Consider the following 7095-nt stretch of genomic DNA (forward strand, 5'->3'; position numbering starts at 1 on the left):
ATCCCAGCACTTTGGGAGGCCGAGGCAGGCAGATCATGAGGTCAGGAGATCGAGAGCATCCTGGCTGACATGGTGAAACCCCGTCTCTACTAAAATACAAAACATTAGCCGGGCGTGGTGGCGGGCGCCTGTAGTCCCAGCTACTCGGAAGGCTGAGGCAGGAGAATGGTGTGAACCCGTGGGGTGGAGCTTGCAGTGAGCCGAGATCGAGCCACTGCACTCCAGCCTGGGCGACAGAGCAAGACTCTGTCTCAAAAAAAAAAAAAAAAAAAAGAAGGAATCAGCTGCTCACTAAAATTAACTGTTTCAGCCGGGCATGGTGGCTCATGCCTATAATCCCAGCATTTTGGGAGGCTGAGGTGGGTGGATCACCTGGGGTCAGGAGTTCAAGACCAGCCTGACCAACATGGTGAAACCCCATCCCTACTAAAAATACAAAAATTAGCCGGGCATGGTGGCAGGCACCTGTAATCCCAGCTACTTGGGCGGCTGAGGCGGGAGAATTGCTTGAACCTGGGAAGCGGAGGTTGTAGTGAGCAGAGATTGCACCATTGCACTCCAACCTGGGCAACAAGAGTAAAACTCTGTCTCAAAAAAATAAAAAATAACATAAAATTCACCGTTTCTCAGGAAGAGCTCCCTCAACTAAACAGCTTCCCTTCTAATGCAGGGACAAATTGGCATTTAAGATAAATTTGCAGCAGACACCAGGGGGGCTAATGATCCTATGATTGATTACACTACAGAAAATCAAACATGAAATGATGAAGCTAGAGCTCAGTGTCTGCCTAGGCAAGTGCCTGCTTGTGCACAGCAGACAAAGCCCTGACCCAGTGTTGTGAGACCCGTATTCTAGCCCCCAGTCACTTACGGGGTAGGGGGTTGACCACTCTACTCTGCTTTAATTTCTCACCTATGGGGATATTTGTCCAGTCTGCCCATGGGACTGTTGAGGATCCAGTGAGGAAATAGATAATGTTTTACAAAGTCTGGCTGATCTACAGTGGAAAGAATGGTTCTGCCAAAGCTTGCACTTGAACATCTGTGACTGATTCCCAGCACCTTACCTGCGTTCCAGTGTAGTCTCCATGGGAGGCAGCAGGAATCCTGCTTGTCTGCCATGCAGCCTGGCAGCTCCAAGGCAACAGCATCCCTCCTCTTACCCATATCTGCCAAACCCAAGAGAAGAGGGAAATATGTCAGGTCTCTCAGGGTGTGGGAAGGACTCTAGGCCATCTCCAGCCAGGACAGTCCCCAACAAGAAATACCGGGGTTGGGGTGATGCCAGGGACAGGTTTTCTGGCAAGGATAGGAAGCTCTGCCCTGGGCTGCTGAAGTCTCCGAGACATGGGCTCCATGGGTGGCCTTGCTTCCAGCACAGGCGAGGTCTAGGCAAGTGGTCAGCAGTGCAGACCCCCTTCCTTCAGGGCTTCAGCCGCCTTACCTCCATGTGGGCCAGTGTCTGGATGTGCAGCCAGTGATCCCCGAACTTCCCAAATACAAACCTCTTGATGGATGCCCATCCTAGGAAAGGAGCGGCACCAGAGGTTGACTCTCTGGTCAATTTCTAGTATTTCCTCTGAGCCCCAAGGGCAGCATTGTGCAATAAGCTGCCTTGTCTGGCCTCTCTTGCCGTGCCCATACCTACTAAACCCCCTGATTATGGCCTTGCGGGGAGTGTTCCCGTCCAGTCTCAGAGTAGGAGCACACGTGGAGGCCCTTTCCTCTGTGGTACCCTCAACCCTGCTCTGCACTTCAGTAGTCCTGCTTGACCCACAGATCCCTCCCACCTTCTGTGCCCCCCATGCCCAGGGCTGCTTCTGTTGCTTCCCTCACCTTCCCTTCCAGCCCAGACTCCCACTCCCCTGCAAGCCATCCAGAAGAAGTCTCACACTAAGTCGTGGAAAATGCACAAGCCAGAAACAGCACAACTGTCCAACCACAGGGCAAGGAATAAGGAACTTGTGAAAGTTAGCCACAAACATAACATGGCAACGAATCAATAAAGTCATTACATACAGCCACATGGACAAATCTCACAGAATATTGAGTGGAAAAAAGAATAAAATATATGCAGTATGATTCCATTTTTGAGAAGTTCAAAACCAGGCAAAACAAAACTATTCTTTGGGGGTGCGAGAACATGGTAACTACAAAAGCCGAGGTCCCGGTGGTCTCTAGGAGGATGTAGAGAACAGGTTGGGGAGGATCTGGAGTGCTAGGGATGCTCCAGGTCTTGATTGGAGTAGTGGGTTTATAATTCAGCAACCCCTACAGATATGTTTGATGTGCTTTCCTACATATATGTTATTTCATGAAGAAAAAAAAAAACCCTAGCACCCCATCCCCCGGCTCTGCCTTGACCGGTTCAGGGCACAAGCCCCCTAGTGTGCACACCTCTTACCCTGTTGGCCTCAGTGGGGAGCATTGGATGGGGAGCTTCCAGGGCCTGAGGACAAAGGGATGGCCCACCACTCAGAGGTCCCACCTTTATTCCTTCCTCTGGGGTGTCTCCCTGTCCCAGGCTGTCACATCCCAGCCCCAGCCCCAGCCCCACTGTGTTCTCTGGGGAGTTTGGCTGTGTTGACCTGGAGCACCCAGTTTCCTGGCTTCCTTGGGTGGCCTTACCTGACCTAGTTCTGTTTCTTACAGAGGGATCTGCTCTAACGAGCCATTCCAGTGCCCCAGGTTTAATTTAATATCTGGTGGGATAATCTTGGTCTTCGTCATTTGTTTCTGTCACGTGGTCACCTGCTCACTTACTTACAGTTAGGGGAAAGCTTACAGGGAGTCATGCCTGGGAATGTTTGATTCTATGTGAGAATATCAGTCACATAGCAAGGTGAACTCTTACTCCGTGTCAGATGGACATTGGCCATGGAAACCAGGATCCTTGTCCTTAGGGAGAGGAGTGCTGAGAGAAGACAGGGAAGTGTGATGAGGGCTGCAGAGCAGGCTGGCAGCCTGTGGGAACCTGCACTGAGCAAGTCAGACAAGGGAAGGAATGTTTCACTGAAGGCCTGAGGGATGGAGAGGGAACAAGAGGGAAGACACTCAGCCACGTCTTCATTTCCTTTAGCCCTGACAACCATGCTTTATGATAGGTATTATTATTCCCATTTTACAGATGTGGAAACTGAGGCACAGAGGGGTAAAGAGCCCAGACCAAGCTCACTCAGCTAACATGTGGCAGAATGAGGACTTAAAACTCCAGTCTAGATGATTCAGAAGCTGTAAGCAAGGAGGCTGCTACCACAGTCATGGTCAGGAATGACGGTGGTTTCACTGGTTATGGAACAAGTAGATGTGTGGGCTCAAGAGAGGTACTAATGATAGAATTGATGTTCTATGGACTTAGGGAGGGATCAGTCAGAGACAACTCGCAGCTTCGGCTTTGATCAACTAGGAGGACAGTGATTCACATTCACCAAGATGAAGAAACGGGAAGAGCAGATTTGGAGGGAAAAAGGTCATTCATCTAAATTTGATACATTCTACTTCAGTTAAAAAAAAAAAAAAAGAAAGAAATGGGTTGATTGAAAACAAAACAAGATGATTCCATGCCTAGAACTCCCGCTCTGTGCCACCCCTCCTTCAATCCCAGCATTCTCACACCCTTCGCCCTGCTTCCTTCCAGCATCCTCATGTATACGTGTACCTCTGATCCTTGGGCCCTCCAATATCCAGTGCCAAGCAGATTGCATTTCAGAGAACCACCTAGATGACACTGTCCTTGGCCACACCATTCACCACCTCACCCGTGCTTTTTCCTGACCTTCTCAGGGTGGAGTTCCCTTGGTCTTTCTAGTCCTGAGACCATTCTCTGTGTGCAGAGCTGGCTTCATAGGTGTGCAGCCTCTGCAGTTACACACGGCCCCACACTCAGAAGGGCCCACCTTCCGTTTAATGCTCCTCTGTTGCAGTCTTGAAATTCCTAACATTAAACAAAGGACCCCACACTTTCATTTTTCACTAGGTCCCTCCCACAAATTATATAGTCGGTCCTGTATGTATGTCTGCAACATAATGAGGCAAACCAACGTGCGGCAGCCTTTCCCATCCGTGGCAGTGAATCTCATTTCCATCTAGGAAGTCCAACTTCTTCAAATCACAGGGAGACAAAGCAAAAAAAGGAGCTCAATTTTTTTTGTTTCTATGAAATACAGTTTTATGTGTAGTTTTATGTTTCTTCCTGATAATAATTTAGGAGGGAACCCTGAGGAACAGGATACAGAAATAACAAATTATGGGCCATTAACTGTGGCTAATTATTTCTTTATAGCTTAGAGTGGAGGCACATCTGAGTCGCTTTGGCACTCACAGTTACAGGAAGGGAGGGAGGGCAGCTTAAATACAATATAGAACCCATGGGGAGACGAAGGGAGGAGCAATTTATTGCAGGTTCGGCATCCCCAATCCAGAATCTGAAACGTTTTGAGAACTGACATGCTCAAAGGAAATGCTCACTGGAGCATTTTGGATTTCAGATTTTCAGATTAGGGATGCTGAACTATTAAGGATAATGCAAATATTCCAAAATCCGAAAAAATAAAAAATCCAAAACACTTCTGGTCCCAGCATTTTGGATAAGGGACATTCAACCTGTAATCTCAGCCTAGCTTCTGAAGCATAAAAGCATAGCAGCAGACAAACATGCAAATAAACTTATGTCCAACCCAAAAGTCTAATATCTGGTTTGACTTTGTGGAAGAAAAGGATTTCCTGTTTCACAGAATCCTTTTGTTCCTTGCCCTTTTTACCCAGACAGAGAGAGAGCTGCTTAGCATAAGTCATGGAAGGATGGCTGGGGACTATCAGAACCCTCAAGAGAAAGGTTTGTTGGTCTGGTTTATGCTACATTTAGGAGAAGGCCCAGGACTGTTCCTACAGTCAAGACTGGAACGAGGACTCAGGGTAGGGGTGGGGTGGGTAGTGGATGGAGAAAGAGGAGAGTAACCAGGAAGAGAAATGGGTACCCAGGTATCCTCTGAGGGTGACTCGAAAGAGAGATCAAAAAGCAACTGACTGTGAAAGTCAGGAAACACTTTTGCCATCACCGGAATCCATGAATGTTGAAGATCGACTGAGCAGGCTGTTTTCTTTCTGGTGATGGACAGTTCCTTCTAGATGCAGCAGAGGTACAATTCCATACTGTAATATGTTGGATAATGAGCCTTCAACTGGGTCTAAAATTAGGACTTTGACACACAAGAAAAATGTCTTCAGGCTTCAGGTTTTTGTTATCTGGTTTCTTTTGGATACTTTTAGCTCTTCGTCTATCCTCCAGAAAAGACCAAGCTGACCCACTCATTGTCAGCACAAAGAATGCTGTAACGGTCACTGAAGACAAATCGTGCTGGTTTGGGAATAAGAAAAAAGAAGACAAACTCTTCTTGCCACAACTATGTGCTAGCCTGGAAGTGCACTTTAGTCATTTATTACCTCATTTGACATTGATCTATCATATGACCAACATGACTCACCGGTGCCTAGAGACTCTCTAACTTGTTTTTCCTGGCCCTGTGCCCTACTCAGTACCCCACACCCCAGATTTACTCCTTATTACAGCTGGCTTGTGGGAAATGGGACTGGCCTGGGGTTCTCAAGAGTGGGCTGAGCTACCTCTCCAGTAGTGCTCTCGAAAGTGGCTATTGTTTCTGAACTGAGAGCTCTGCAATGAGCAGACACTGCATGGACTATTCTTCTGAAGATTTAATTCCACATATATAGACATTGCCCAAGAAGGCTCTTCCTTTAGCATGGTTTGTATGCTTATGTTCCAGTCTTCTTATTTCCTACCTGGAGAACTCTTGCTCTTCATTGATCCATTAATTCTTGGTCTGCCAATTTGTGTTTCAGCTGTGCCAAAATGAAGGCTCGGGATTATCTTCTAAACAAAAAGAATGACCTCCTTCTCCTGCGTCTAGGCCCTAAGGCATTTCCCTGCTCACTAATGGGATTAAGAATATTTTCATATGTTTATTGGCCATTGTGAATTTTTCTTTTTTCTTTTTTTTCTCTTCTTACAAACAGATGTTTTATTGCATTTGGTCCACAGTCGTATTTCACATTATCTCATGGAGCAGGGCCCCTGGTGTGGGTCCCTGTGCAGTACTTGGTGGGGCATGTGGCCGGGGGAGATGGAGCAGTATAGCTGGTCAGGCCAAGAAAGGGAGAAGGAGGGCTTGGGGCTCTTTAAAACCTACTGAGAGGTCAGGCGCAGTGGCTCATGCCTGTAATCCCAGCACTTGGGGAGGCCGCAGCAGGCAGATCACCTGAGGCCAGGAGTTTGAGACCAGCCTGGCCAACATGGTGAAACCCTGTCTCTACTAAAAATACAAAATTTAGCCAGGTGTGGTGGAGTACCTGCAGTCCCAGCTACTTGGGAGGCTGAGGCAGGAGAATCCCTTGAGCCCAGGAGGTGGAGGTGCTGTGAGCACGCCACTGCACTCCAGGCTGGGCAACAACAACAACAAAACCTACTGAGGTCACAGTGTGGGGAGTTAGCATAGAGAGGGGGTCAGGCTTAGCCCTAACAACTCAGAATTCCACTTCCTTGTACAGGCCTCACTTTCCCCACCGAGCCCTGGGGCAGGTCTGAGGGTCTGAGGTCTGTTGGTCTGAGGGTCCTAGGGAAATCCAGCCACTTGGGAGCCTGAGATATTTAGTATCGTGGCCAGGCCCCCTTTCCCAAGGGACTTATTTCCCAGCACCGTCTCCACTGTCCCTGCCCCATTCCTCGGAAAAAAAAAAAAATGTATTTTTCTTTTGTTAATACTTCCTGAAGCTTTAGCGGGTACAGAAACCACAAACTGATCCGCTGACAAAAGGGAGAAAAGGAGAGGCAACTGGAAACCTTCGGGGACCAGTTCCCTCCAAGCCCAGGTCTCTTCTCCCCAGCACAGCTTGGCCCACAGCCTGGACATGCCAACAGGGACCCTCACCCTACACTTAGCGGGATATGGCCTTGACTCCTTCCCCCACAGCCCGGTGGCTCAGTCCTGCGAAGGACCAAGGCAAAGGGGAAAAAAGCCCTGCTGCCTGATCCCATGCTGCCACTCACAGACCCTCGGTTGATTGGCAGCACTGAACAGG

This window comes from Pan paniscus, chromosome 23, assembly GCF_029289425.2.
Source record: "Pan paniscus chromosome 23, NHGRI_mPanPan1-v2.0_pri, whole genome shotgun sequence".
NCBI classification, from domain to species: domain Eukaryota; kingdom Metazoa; phylum Chordata; class Mammalia; order Primates; family Hominidae; genus Pan; species Pan paniscus.